This window comes from Protopterus annectens, chromosome 1.part0, assembly GCF_019279795.1.
Source record: "Protopterus annectens isolate FY-2018-M chromosome 1.part0, PAN1.0, whole genome shotgun sequence".
NCBI classification, from domain to species: Eukaryota; Metazoa; Chordata; order Ceratodontiformes; family Protopteridae; genus Protopterus; species Protopterus annectens.
The window spans coordinates 325,685,229-325,701,283 of NC_056725.1; positions in this window are offsets into that span (position 1 = coordinate 325,685,229).

A 16,055-nucleotide genomic window follows, 5' to 3' on the forward strand; every position below is an offset into this window, starting at 1 on the left:
ATCCTCCCGGTTAAAAAATGTAAAATAAAAAAAAAAAAAAAAAAAAATAAAAAATAAATAAAGATATGAACATAACTGATGCTTTACTCATAATACAACATTTTTGTCAAAAACGTGAATTTTTTTTTTTTTTTTTTACATTTGTTGACTAGGGTAGTCTTACTGGGAAGAATTCATTTTCTGCAGCTTAACAGATGCCAGGGGAGAAATGTTGCAATGTTATACAATAGCACAAAAAAAAAAAAAATACAAGATTATTATACAAAAGATAAGCGGTAAACACAGATTCACTAATACAATGATGAACATGAATTAAAATGATGAGGTCATTTAGAATTATACAAGCAATTTAAATAGGATTACATCTTACTAGTCTAAGTTTCTGGAGTAAAACAAAGGGCAGAGAAATATATATGTATATATTTGGAATAATTAAAGGGGCAATGTAAGACAGTTTTGTTGTACAATATGGATTTTAGTTGTAACATTGACTATGTAGATTAATAGATAATGCACTAATATAGTGTGTATGCTTGCTTTAATTGCATTATGCTTGCACACATGTAAGCACTCTCATATGTCTGTGTGAGTGTGAGTATGTTTCAGTGATTGTGCGTGGGTACACATACATATACATATATATGTGTGTCATTCCTCTCAACCTCTTAATGCAATAAATCTGGAAAAACCTAAAATAATGGGGTGGGCAAAGTTCCAAAAATAGGGATAGATTTTAAATATTGCTCTTATAAACTTAGAAAGCTGCTAGAATAACAAGATGCATATTAGCATGCATTTTCTGAAGGAAATAAAGTCTTTAACTAAAATATATGTCATTATGTGTTCATTATTTAGTGACTTCAATTATCAGTGATTTGCCATAAAACTACAGATTTTCTGAGTAACAGACCAAATATTTGAAGCAAAAATCTGGACATTCTGTGAAAATCTGTGCAGTTGAGAGGTATGAATTGTGCATATGCTTACTTACAAGTATGTATATACATATATATATATATATATATATATATATATATATATATACACACACACACACACACACACACACACACACACACACACACACACACACACACACACACACACACACACACACACACAAAGAGAATAGATAATATTTATATATAAAGAGAAAGACAACATACCCTAACTGAAGTAGCAGTTATTCTTGATTAATACAGCCACAGAGATATACAAGTACATGTTGATGGAGTATGTGTGTAGCAAACTGTTACAAGGCAGTTGTGGGCAACAAACAGCTTTCTATGCTAAGAATTCAGAATACCTATGGTCAGCTTAGATGTGTGCAGAAATATGCATCAGTGTTGATAAAATGTGTCCACAATAAGCATGACAGTAAAATTATTGCCATGTGCATAGAGTAGATTCCAAAGGAAGCCTCAGAGCTATAGGCAATAAAGGAAGAGTGGAATTCTGAAAAGTCTTATACAGAGCTACTTTGACAGTTCTGTGTACTTAAAGGGGCAGTGTAATGTCGTTAGAATATTTAAAGGGGCAATATAACAAACAGAGACCATGTGTTATATATATGTGAATTGTAACATTGGCTATACAGATTTATGGACAATGCATTAATGCAGTGAATGTTGGCTTTGCTCACATTATGATTATACAGACATACACACACATATATGTGTGCACGTCTGTGCTTTTGTGTGTATGCTTGTGCATATGTTTGTGTGTGCTTGTCTGTGTCCATGTGTGTGCATACCCTTTGGTGTATGTGCTTGAAAATACATAATATATATCTCGTACATATTTATATAGAACTTACCATGATTCCTGATTTATACAACCACAGAGATAAGTAACTAATCTCATATGGGATGATTATAAAACATCCTATCATTGGCAGTTGTGAACAGCAAACATCTTCGTATGCAGTGTCAGAATATACAGTTAACATCTTCCATGCATGTACACATCTTCAACAAACACATGGCAGGAGCACTATAGTCATGTATATATTGAACGCAGATGTAAAAAGTGATGCAGTGCAAATGATGCAACACAAAATAAGAGGGCATACTTTGGCATCTGGCAGCTACATTATTTCTCCATGTAGGAGTAATCCCAAATTATGTGAGCATCTCAATATACTATAGACTTATATCACACATTGGCTGACATATTGTGCTCTTCACTATCCCGTACCATTAATAGAGCTGATTAGTATGCAATATGTCAGAATTTTGAGGACTAGTAGCACACAGCACCAATGTCTACCAGCCCTTATTAAGTTCAAAAGTACATGCCAAAATCCTAAAGTCTTCCAGAAAAAGTCATCGCTGTTGGTGTATAGGGAAAAAATCTTTACTATGACCAAGGCAGGTTGCTTTCAATTAATATCCCAAGCATGTGTTAAACCAGGTGAGGAAAGGGATTAATGATAAAGTTATAGCTGCTCATCCTTTATTAGAGGAAGCATGGGAATGTTGTGATGAAATGAAGCAGGTCATTCTTTAAGCCTTAGTGAAGCCTGAAGACATGAGCAATGGGCAGAGTAAATGTGTGGGCTATGATGGGATGCCATAACTTTAGAAGGGGGTTGTGGATGCTCCTAAAGACATTCCCATGCCCAATAGTTCATAATGGTTTTCTGAATAACACCAGTTGAGAGAGGCTTGGGCCTCCCAATACTGTAGAAAATCACCACCTGTGAACATTAATGTGGCTCCAAATCTCACTCTACTGCACCTTGTTTCACCTGTCTAATCCAGTTAGTGAGTCTGGCCCAGTAAGTGGCTGAATGCCTGGGTGATGTTGTATGACATCAGACAGCACAGAGGATTAAAGCTCTGAACTGTTAATGGGGTGCTTCCTATGCCAAGGGTATGGGATTTGATTTATTCCACCTTTGTTTTCCTACTGAGGAAAGTCAGTTAACCAGACAGTGCTCCCAGGTCACCCCTGAAAGAGGGCAGTTGCGTACAGTGAGATTATCTCCTAGCTTACATTGTGGTTTCACTGCTACATCTACACATGCTTATTTTCAACGCAAAGGTGTCCAGCTACAAACAAATGCAATCTGAGGGTCATGCTGCTCACCACTAGAAGCTTAAAACTCAAAATGCACTCACTTGAAGCACTCCTTAAAATGGAGAACATCAACATATGTACTGTAACAGAAACCTGGTTCAAGGCAGCAGAAAGCACCCCTGCACTACCAGGCTATAACTCATTCTACACCTTTTGGCCCCAGAACTTGGACCAAAGCTCCAAATATGGAGGTGTTTCCATATTCATAAAGGATGCGCACACCTCCAAACTGGTAGCCCAACATAATGCATCAGAGATACTTCAGGTGCAGCTAACACTGGGTAAGACAGCGATTCAGGTCGTAGCCTGTTAAAGGTCCCCAACCATGTCTTAAGACACTCACTCCACGTTCCTAAGCACCCTGGAGAATATTAGGGTCCAACCTAACACATACTGGGCAACTTCAACTACACCTCTATTAACTGGGAAAGCTACTCATGTACCAATACACTTGCCCAATGTTTCCTGGAATTCATTAATTCCAATGCCCTGGATCAGCTCATTCTTACCCCCACTAGAGGTAGCAACATCCTTGACCTGGTCATTACTAACATGTTGCTCCACACCAATAGTCAACTCTTCCCTGGTTAGATCCGACCATAAATTAATCACCTTGGAAATCCACATCCCTCCCCCACCCCCCACCCCCCCCCACAAAGGTAACCACCATGAAAAACGTCTCCAAAGCTAACTTTGGGCTTCTAAGAACAGAGGTGGCTAACTTCACGGCACCCATGCAAATGGAAAATAGTTGCATGACTGCTCAATCATGCACCAATGCACTGTATGAATACATACACAAATGCATGGATCTCGCCATACCCAATAGAACCAAGATGCTCTCCTATAAAAAAAGGAAACCAATCTGGTGGTCCCCTGCTATAAGCAAACTCTACAACAGAAGGAGGAAACTGATGCAGAATAAGTTGAAGTCCCAAGACTGGAAAAACTCCCTTATCAGCCTCAACAAAAAGTTGAGATCACTCATCAAATCCTCTAAAGCTAGCTATGAATATAGAATTGCAGCAGATAGTAAAGACAACCACAAGGCCTTCTATAGTTATGTAAAGAACCTCCACAGCAATACCCAGATTTGCTCTGAGCTACTGCTCAATGGTACTTCCTATACTGAGCCAACGCATATTGCCAATATACTGGCTGACATATTCAGTGCCAGCCGTTACCCTTCCCCCCAAAAGGACCAATGACAATACCAGTAGATTGCCAGGCACCCAGTACTACTGCTGCACAGGTTAAAACAGCACTGTCCAAGGTCAAGAATACAGCTTCTGTAGGACATGACAATATCCCTGGCTGTGTTCTGCATGAACTACAGAGTGAACTGGGACCTCACCTGTATGCCCTGTTGAATCCCAGCCTCACCTCAGGCTTTGTCCCTACTGAATGGTGCACTGCTATAGCCATCCCTCTCCACAAAGGAGGAGCAACTACAGACCCTGGGAACTATAGCTCCATTAGCCTGACAAGTCTGATATGCAAAGCTATGGAATGCATCATCATGGACCTAATAAACAAGGATTCAGGGAATCTCCAAACTCTGGATCCCACACAGTTTGGTTTTGTGATGGGTAGATCATGCCTGCTCAACTTTGTCGACTTCTTTGAGTCAGTCACCAGAGCTGTGGATGAAGGCAAGGTGGTTCATACAGCCTACCTTGATCTGGCCAAGGCCTTTGATACCATTCTCCACTCAGGAATCATAGAAAAACTCACTAAGCTAGGCATCAACCCCTATATCACTAGGTGGGTTACAAACTGGCTCACAGATAGAACCCACAGTGTGAAAGTAGCTGACTCCAAGTCAGACTGCCGACCAGTCATGAGTGGAGTCCCACAGGGATCGGTCTTGGGTCCTCTCCTGTTTGGTATCTACTTCTCAGACGTCCAGTCCAACATGAAGAGACTCTGGCTGACAAAGTTCGCAGACGATTGCAAGTTGATAGTCATTATTAACTCCCCAATTGATGTTGACATCCTACAGAAAGGCCTCATTGAGACCAACGACTGGTGTCAGAACCATGGCCTTAAGCTCAATGCCAAAAAATGTGTCGTCATCCCCTTTGGGAAAAATCCAGGTCCCATGAACTACCACATTGATGGTAGTCCACTGAACAGAGAAGGTGTTATAAGAGATCTGAGGACACAGGTTGACAGCAATCTCTCTTTTGACCACCAGAAAGTCTGTCTATGTGGCACATATAATTACTAAGGGTTTTGCATCCAGGAAGAAAGAGGTAATTCTCTCCCTCTACTCTTCTCTCATTATGCCAGTCATTGAGTACAATGCCCCATTTGGCATTTACCTCACTAGACACCTGCAACAACTGGAGAGGCCACAAAAGTACCTCACAAAGAGGATCCTAGGCGTTAAACACTTGTCCTATATGGACAGACACAAAAAACCCCAACTATTGTCTGTCTCATATCGCCTACTTAGAGGTGATTTCTGCTTGACTTACAAAGCCTTGTCTAACCCAGCTCTGTTAGAAATGCTACATCTAAAGAAATCCCAATCCCTCCACACCACACGCTCCAGAGACCTCAACCTCATTTCTCCAATCAACAGAATGTGCTGGAGGGACAGGTTCATAACCCAGAGACTGCCCATGCTATGGAATAGACTTCCCATACAATGGAAGAGACTTCCCATACATGTCAAGCAGAGCACCTCACTGTCCCTCTTCAAGAGAAATCTTGATGAGTTGATGGGAAATACAAATTTTACCCCAGGGATCACTCCAGTGTCTCTACTCAACAGAGGCACTGGAAACTAAGGTCGAGTGGCATGATGCCAGGGTAATCGTATGGGCTAGGCTTGTAAAGGCTCCAAAGCCATTAACCTATTACACACCTATGAACCTAAAGTGGTAACTTGTAAGACTTTGTTGGAAAAAATCTGCCCTAGCTGTGTACTATTCCTTTGCATATCACAGATGAATACTGTTTGAAAACGTTAAAGTTGTATGTCGTAACACTTTTTGGAATCCATCTCACTGCATCAAACCCTTTACACTAGTGAGGTGGCTCTCTCAACTAATATTGAGGCTACTGCTGCTTGCTTTTTATTGATTTTTTTTTTGGTTTGAAACTTTTGCTGTGTTTTCTCTAGTGGGAGTATGGAACCCTTTCTGCTAGTGCATTTATATGTTGACGACTGGGTGTACTGTGCTTTTATTTGCCATGTGCTAATATTTTGCTAAGACAAGCTAATATTGATGCTGCTGCTTGACTTTAGTGATTTTTTTCCATTTGGGACTTTTGCTGTTTTTCTAGTAGGAAAAGAGAACCTGAGCTGTCCTAGGCAATTGCATGCCAGAAGCTGGCAAATACTATTTGTGTGTTTCTTTTGGCAGAGTACATATTATTGTATACTTTAAATTATGTTGTGATGCACAGTAGTCTAGCACTTGTTTGTGCTAAGCTGCCCAACATTGCACATTAATCTTCCTATGGAACTAGCTATGTGCAGCATCCTGCTAATCCACACTATATAGTCGCCAGTTGCACATTTATTTCTTATAGTAAATAAAGGGATCAAAAATGTTACTTCTATCTCAGTTTATAACCTAATAAGCTAATTTCACTATTGATTTTACTGCTTTCGGAATCATTTCTTGCTGTACATATCCAAAGCATTTTAATAAGCTCAACTGCTCTTCAGTTTGCAACAACTGAGCCTGGGTTGTCCATCTTTACCTTTAGCAAAGAAAACTGTTTTAATCTGTGATATATAGAACTGATCTAGATTGTGCATAGTGAGCTGCACTGTACCATATCCTATTGTGTTACTTAATACTTGCACTTGGCTGCACACCCACTTGTTACAGCATGCTCCATCAGCCAACTAGGCTTTTTAGCTTTAATATGCTGCAATGTGTTACATTCATCTGCTATGCCTGCCTTAGAAGTATTACTTCTCTAACTCATAATCCTTCCTTAAATGTAGTGGCTACTTTTGTGATGACCTAGTATACTATACTGTGCTATACTGCACTGTTACACTGTCACACCTGAGCCCACTTCTTTTGGGAACCAATCCTGATCATTGCAATGTTCCATTAAATTCTGCTGAGTTATACAGTATTATACAGCTCTGTGTTGTATTACACTATATCACATATCACCTGTCTGCTATGGCACCCAACATTGCTTGTTGTGATAATCTGTTATATTATGTTCTGTGGCAAAGAGTTATGCTGCTCTGTGTTATATCGCACTGTACTGCATATTATCTGTCAACTGTGGCATCCAAGATTGCTTGTTGTTATGATCTGTTATATTGCATTGTGTGACACAGGCTTATGCTGCTTTGTGTTATATTTATTTATTTATTTATTAACATTTGTTGACCAGGAAAGTCCGACTAGGTTCCACAGATCATGTTTTCAGTGGAGGCCCAGGAGAAATGCTCCAGAAGCATGTCTTTAGAAAGACTGCACTGTATTGCACACCATCTGCATTTATGCTGCACAGTATAGTGTTAATTGTACTGTATTCTATATTATTTTGTATTCTTCAGTGCTACTCTGTGTCATAGTGTAATTTTGCATAGCTCCTGGTACCCTACTATTATCACCTTTTACTTTGCTGCTTAGTAACTGGTATCTGTTTGTATTGCCTGTCTGGGCTTGGTACAGTGTAATATTTACATAACACCTGCAAGCTTTTTCATTGTGTACTCCCTCCCTGTAGCAAAACCTTTATCTTTTACAATCACATTGTGGTTTTCAAAATGTTGGGGATATAACTTTGACCTGATATATGCCTTCACATCCCAGATCTCGTCACCACAGAATCATATTCTTCTCTTGTTCCATCTGTTGTCAGCTTGATAGTACTAGGTGCCTAGAGGCAGCATAGCAACCACTTTACTTACACTGGCAGCCATTTCCTGCTTCCTACCAATTAATTCTCTTGTGCTATGTGCAAATGCTTGTTCAATTTAGAGGTCAGTATCTCTATCAGTATCATCAGTACACAGCATATTCTCACCCCACTGCTGTTCAACTCTAACGTAAAGCCCTCCGATGGTGAGGAAAAGAATTCCTAAGCCTCCTAGGAAATGTATTAGCAGATCAAGTCCTCATTCTCATGCTGTCCCCTCCATATTTATCTACACTGTTCCTAATCATACATCATTCAAAACTATATCCTCTACACCCCCCCCCCCACACACACACACACACATACCTAACCTCCTAAGGCCAACAGAGCATGCTACCACTCACAGCAATATCCTTACCTTAGGTGACTTATTTTTTCAGACACATGCATGTCCTTCTTGCCAAGCTGAGTATGAACAGATTGACCATGAGCAGTCTCTCAGGTACTAAAATTCATGATACGGCCCTTAGGTGCTATCTCCCTATGTACACGTATGACCTGATTATTACCCATGTGGGTGTGAAGAATTTTAGATGCTCTACTCTGGGAGAGATAGAGAACTATGGTTAAGCTACCTATGTTACTATGTCAGGTTATAAACTGGGCAGAAATAACATATTGCCATCACAGTGATTCCACAATACAACCAGAATGTAATTTATTTTAACATCTGACTGTTATCATTATAAGGAGATTCAATGTGTTTCAGCATGAAATGAGTTTACAAGCAGTCTTGCTTGTTTCTCCAGTGATGGACTGCACCTCTACACAATGCCTTCTGCATATTGGCTAAAACACTTTCTACCCTCATAACTGTCTTTTAGACCTTGTGGACAATTGTCTTTTAGACATTACAACTTAATAAACTCAAATCAGATCACCTACATAAAGCTGGCACTGTTCAACATTCAGCATCTAACCAAGGAAATGCATGATCTTGAGGCCTTCCTGATCCTTGAGCATACACACATTTGTGTAATTGTCAAAATATGGCACCACTTCTGTGAAAACACTCCCTACTTTTCTAGGTTTAGCCCCTATCATTCATTCAGATCTTCTGGAAATGGGGTCATATTTGTATGTATATATTCCTAATCCAACTTTCTTATGACAAACCCAGCATAATAATGATCTTTAAATCATATATGTTTTAGTATCAATAAACAAATAAAATTACAATATCATTGCAAATTGTAGAATCAATTCATTCCCTCCATTTTCCCATGATTTCTACCTAGACCAATTTAAGTCCTTAACTATTGAACCAAATATGATTTTCTTGGGTAATTTCATCTACCCATCCATACACAAGTGAACTTACATCAACAACAACAAATATGCACAGTGTTTCATCGGCTTTATTAATGGAAATTCCATAAACCAGATAGTGCCTTTTTCTACTAAAGACTCCATTTTTTTCAACTTTATCCTCACTAATATTGTATCTATCTTATCAACAGGCCATCATGTTTTCATCTAGAACACAATGTAAGATGAAGACCACCAACTCCACTTTATTCTGGGATTTTTCTAGAACAAATCTCCTAGAAGTCTGAGATGAAGTAATGAAATTTAAAACAACCCTCAGAGTACCCAGTAGGCAAAGCAGAAGCAGCTTATTCCACCGACCTGTAATCCTGAACTGAGGCATCTGTGTCCATCTGCCATAAATAAGATGGCAAGTATAAAAATAAGCCTAGGTGGCAGGATCCTACTAACAATGTACTCAAAAAAATGATAACTCTGAAAAATAAACTAAATGCACCTCTTTCCAGAAGTACTTCAATAAAGTCTGCAATGAATGGAGGCATAAGGTAAGATCAAGACATATAAAACTAAGTATGAACTGAATATCATAACCTCCTCAGCAATAATCCAGAAATAATCATAAGACCTCATGTATATTGGTTAGACACCCACAGAGGCTTACTATATATAAAAAAAGTTTGCTAGGCAATCAGTGAGCCTGTGTTCATTGCAGACTCATTTAATTTATCCTCTCAGTTTAACAGTGCATAACCACTTGATTGGTGCCTTTTTTAAAGACTGTGCATAACCACTTGATTGGTGCCTTTTCTAAAGACTTCAGGGAAGCTAGGCTGGAAACATGTGTGATAAAGAATTTTTCATGTGTTTCTAAGCTTAAACTTGAAATAAAAAACACAAGGAATGCATTTGTCTCTCTACACATGTATTGTCATTATAGTGTTTTCTATACTTTATTGCTTATTTTATTGAATGTTATAACATTTTTATAGTTTTTTTTTTTTTTTGCTAAAGCTGATGGCTTTGTGAATTAAACACTCCTCTGATTATTACTTTATCAGATTGAACTCCCCACTGCTTAAACTAAGTGTTATCTCTGTGATTTTACTTTTTTTTTTTTCCTTATCACGTTTTACATTAAATTGCAGCTTCAGTCTGTTGTACAGTTCCCTGGCTGATTGTATGATTGATAGATCCTCCATTTTGTTACCCTGAGCGGTCTTCCTTGTAATCTGCTGGATGACATCCAGTTTGCCAAACAAATTGTTCTCCATGTGAATTTGCATTCTTTTGTTTACACTTTTCCACTTTATTTTATATTAAGTTACAGTTTCAGTTAGATTTCCAGTCAGGGTGTAAACTGGCTGAAACCAGTAGCAATTATTCTGTGGCAGGGAATATTTTCTACTGTTTCTGAGCAGTGGACATTATTGGCCGGAGTTCTGGCTGCCTTTTTATTGGTTCTTTCAGTTTATCTCCATAGTTTAACTGTACTAGTAGCCATTTGCCTGGTATGTTATTCAATGACTTGAGGAAAGCTGAGCTAAAAGCACATGTGCTGTGAAGAGATGTTCTGGTATTTCCAAGCTTACTCTTCACATAAAAACAGGAAATTACTTGAGTTGCTTTGTACTTATTGTCATTTCAGTGTTTTCTGTATTTTATTGCTTATTTTGTCAGGTTTTACATTTTTTACAGTTTGTTTTGCTAAAGCTGCTGTCTGCATATTTATTTCTTTATTTTACATTTGTTAACCGGGGGTGTCTGACTGAGCCAAAAAGGTCCTTTTTCAGCAGAGGCCTGTGGAGAAAACTTATTTATTTATTTAACATTTGTTGACCGGGAATGTCCGACTAGGTTCCACAGAGCCTGTTTTCAGCGGAGGCCCGGGGAGAAATACTCCAGATGCATGTCTTTGGAAAAGCTCCACAAAGAAAAATTACAGACACATTTAGTTATTTAGACATGATCAGTATACATACAAATTACAGGAGACATGTTTTTACAGTGGTATGTGGCACATAAACAGTTACAGTGGAGAGAACAAACAAAAAATATTCATTTTAAAAATAATGGTAATTAATAGGTTTGTGGTGTACAGCTAAAATTTGGAACATAGGTAGAATACATACATATACACAGGTACAATGCATACATTGTAGATTAGCCAGTGTTTGGGAGTAAGACTGAAAACTATTATCAAGTGCTCTAGATTTTGTATGTATGTGTTATCTGCTTTCACTAGCCTGGGGAGCAATCATGGCACTGCCAACTTTGCTTGAGATGTTGCCTGATGAGGTCTTTAAAGGAGGCTTTGGATGATGTATTTTGAATGCTAGTAGCAAAAGAGTTCCATTTTTTAGCCACTGAACTACTATATAGTGCATCTCCAAAGCTGTTGTAGCTGTTGGTGACTTCTGGTAGTAGTTTGCTTGATGATCTAAGAGGTCTTTTGGCTGAGTGATGTTGTACTAGGTTTTTGAGGGCAGGACACTTATTGGGGAGGTAATAGATAGAATGACAGAGGCAGAGCTGATTGTAGGTTAGGAGGTTGGGCAGTTCAAGCCAGTGGAGCTGTCTCAAAGCAGTACAGTGATGAGTTCTATATGAGCAATTTGCAGCAAAGTGGGCAATTCTGTTATAGCAGGCTTCCATTTTGCTTAGTTCAGTTTTGTTGAGATTAGTCAGAATGGAAGATGCATAGAGTAGGGTGGATAGAAGTTGGGAGCGAGCAATGGTGGATCTTGTGTTGTTGGTAAGAAATGGTTTGATATGGTAGAGCGACCCCAGTTTGGCATGTACTTTTTTAATAGTTAAGTTGAGATGACTATCAAATTAAGGTGCGAGTCTATGGTTATTCCCAATTGCTTAGCATGTGCCACTGGAGCAATTGGAGTAGCATTAGTGGAGTAGATAGTGAATTGACTGTTAGTGTTTTTGTTAGAACTGGTTATAATCATAAGCTGAGTTTTCTTTGGATTGAGGATAAGTTGGACTTTGCTAATGTAGTTTTCAACGTCAGAGAATGCTAGTTGAGTTGTTTGCAGGAGGGTGGGAATGTTTTGTGCAGCACAGATTAAGGTATTGTCATCTGCATACTGAATTATAGATGCATGCTGTGTGGAGGTATAGAGGTCATTTGTGAAGACTATGAATAGTAGTGGTCCTAAGATAGAACCCTGTGGGACTCCTATAGTTATGGGCAGCTGAGGAGAGAGAGAATTTTCCCATTTCACAGCTTGGTACCTGTCAGTTAAGTAACTATGGAACCAGGTAAGAGTGGAATTTGTTAGATGATATTGGTTTAGTTTGTTTATCAGGATTTGGTGTGAGACTGTGTCAATTGCTTTGGACATATTCAAAAAAAGAGTTGACACTTGAAGGCCTTCGTTTTTGAGACAGTTTACTGTGTCTGTGAAGCAGAGGAGGGCTGTAGTGGTACTATGGACAGGTCTGAAACCATGCTGAGTAGGTGACAGGATGTTGCTGTATAGGAGATAGTTTAGCATCTGGGTATGGATGCATTTTTCTAGAATTTTGGCCAGGGGGGAAAGTAAAGCAATGGGTCTGTAGTTATTAAGTTCAGTGGAGGTCCCGCCTTTATGTATGTGTGTAACATAGGATATTTTCCAGAGTTTGGGCACATAGTTTTCAACAATTGATCTGTTTATGAGAGTGGAGATTGGGATAGCAATAGCATCTGCTGTGAGTTTCAAGAACTAGCTGGGGAGTAGGTCGGCTGCTGTTGATGAGGTTTTTAGTTTGGAGAGCATGCTTTTGATTGAAGTGGTGGAAACTGTTTTGAGGGTAAAGCTTGTATTTGTGTTATTTGTGTTGGGGGGGATAGTGAGGAAGGAACTGTCCTGTGATACTAAGGATAGAATTGAGTTCACAAAGTGGGAGTTGAATTGTGTTTCGATGGGAACTTTAGTGTCAGGGGTGGTTGGTCTGGGGGTAGCCTTTTGGGTGGATTTTAGTTGCTGGTTTATATTTTTCCAAAATTTTTGCAGGTTGTGTTGATATTTAGTTTGTAATGTTGTGTAGTAGGACTTTTTGTCCAGCCTAATGCATTTTTTGCATGGTTGCGCAGTTCTTGGTACTTAGTTAGGCTTTGTGTTCCTTTGTTTTTTTGATAGTAAAGCCAGGCAGTGTCTCTGGACTTGAGGATTTGTTTGGTTTCTTTACTGATCCAGGGGTTTGTAGAGGTTCTAACCTTGATTTTGCGCAATGGAGCGATAGTGTCTAGGTGTTGTAGAAATGTTTTGCTGAAATATGCTACAGCCTGGTTAAGTGGGAGAGTTTTTAAGGGGGTCCAGTCACAGTTACAGAGTAAAGTGTTGAGGACCTCAGGAGAGATTTTTTTTGTGTTTCTAGTGGATATATAGTTAGTGGTTTTGCATATGCTTGTTCTACTACGTATAAAGTATATTATGTTGTGGTCGCTTAAGGTGTCTGGGAGACTGCCTGTGTTAGGGTACAATGTGGGGTTGTTAGTTAGGACCCAGTCAAGGATGGATTCCCTTTTAGATTTTTTATCACATCTAGTTGGAATTTGGACTAGTTGCTGGTAGCCATGGAGATTTATTAGATTACTTGGTGGTTCTGTTATACAGGTGAACCAATCTAGGTTGAAGTCCCCCAGAATAAGGGTTTCTTGTGAGTATGTGGAAGAACACCAGGATAAGAAGTCTTCAAGGCTAGCAGGTGTATTACCAGGTGGAATATAGATCACAATTGTGTTGATGACTTTTTTAGGGTGAAGTTGAAGTTGTGAGATAAGTATGTCCCAATTATTGGGGGAGGGGTAGGAGTTTGGTAATTGACAGACAGTTAAGTTTGACATGTACAGTAAGGCAGTTCCACCCCCTTTACAAAGTGGTCTGTCTTGTCTAATGATATTGTAGCCGGTAGGGAGAACTTCTGAGTTAGCTATGTTTTTATTTAGCCAGGTTTCTGTTAAAGCAACTATGCCTGGGGAGTAGTGTGCTATTGTGGTCTGGAGTTCAGGTATTTTATTTTTGATACTTCTAATATTAATATTTAGCATTAAAATATGGTTGGTTTTGCTGCTGTTATTGATTTGCCCAGGGATGAAGAAAGTGGGGATGTTATGTTCTGACATTTGTGTTGCAGCAGTTTTGAGTTGAACAGGATGGATTTGGGCCTGGGTTGGGGTGGATATCCCCACTTATGGTGAGCCTGGAGTTAAAATGGTTATACAGATGTTGGAGTTTGGTGAGGAGTGTGAGAAAGTATTGTGTTTTTTTGGAGTAGGAATGAGAGCATATGTGTTTAGTCCTGAACTGGTCCGTTATGTAGTTCTTGAATAACTGTGGGCAGATATTATTATAATGTGTGGTGTCTGTATACGAGAGTGCATAATGCAGTGTTGTGCTACTGAGTTTAGGGATATTGCTAGAGTGATAACGTGGTGTTGTAAAGAATTATGAGAAGAGAGACTAGAATTAGTTGCGTGATAGTCATGGTTATAAAGTTTAAGTTATTTCTAGGTGGGGGGTCTGAATAGGAATTATAGGGTTGCACTATATGTGGATGGGGAAGTAGTGTGGGTGATGTAAAAAATGCCTAGTGGGAATGAGAGTGATTGGGAGTATTTTGTGTGGAGCAGGTTGGTGTGGTATAATGTGATATGACTTGAGGAGCTGTGATTGGTGGAGGTGATGTGAGGGTGAGCTGTTGGTGTGGCTGTGATTACTATAAATGTAGAGGTAGTGGGGGCAGGAGGGAATAGGGGGCAGGGCAGGGGAGATGAGAAAGCCCGAGCATTAGCGAGGGCAAACGGAGCGAGGCAGAGCCAACCAAGACAAAAGAAAAAGTAGGTATTACTTTACAAATCTGAACACTTTTAAAAGAAATCCATGAGGTCTAATGGCTTACCGGCAAGCAGAATGTAATTGCTGAGGAGCACTTGTGTCCTGGTGGGAGACTAGAAATTTAAAGATGGCTCCATGCTCAGCAGGATTCTAATATAGACTTTGTATTGGGGGAGGGAGATAGCACAAGGGGTATAAACCAGGTGGAATGCAAAGAAACCAGAGAGGCAATCAGTGGAAATCAGTGAAGGCCTCAGAGGGGGTAAGTAATAATTCAAACTACCTGTAAAGTGAAGGAGAGAAGAGACAGCAAGGTTTATTAAGGTTGGGAGTGTGTCTTCACATTGACTTGCTGATTAGTAACCAGTTTGTGCACAGATTAGAGTAGGGAGATACATTAGCAATGGAGGGGAATGTATAGAGATGCAAATAAACAGGTGTGCCTCCAAGTGATACAAACTAAGGCAGAAAGCACTGAGAGGGCTGCTTGATTGTTAATTTAGTCACAGGGATGTGAATTAAATGTATACTGTCTATTGCATGTATGTTAGTCATCTCTCTGTTAGTGCATCCGGCTGCACCCTCATTAATTAAACCTCATGGTTTTATACTTTTTTATCACTTTTTTACATTTAATTGCAGTTTTTAGCTTTTTTGACTAAGTAATTTTCCATTTTCCTATTTGTGTAATAGATCCTCCATTTGTTACTCTGAGTGTTCTGCTTTGGTAATATGTTAGATGGAATCTACATGTGCTAAACAAAGGATTGGCCTTGTGGCTTTGCATACTTTTCCCCACCCTTACATGTAATTTTATATTCAATTACAGTTTTGGTTAGTTTTCTGGTCAGGGTGTAAACTTGAAGAAGGCAGTAGTAATCATTCTGTGGTAGAGAATATTTTACTGCTGTTTCTGAGGGATGGACATCATTGACTGGAGTTCTAGCTGTGAACAGTAATGGCTGGCAC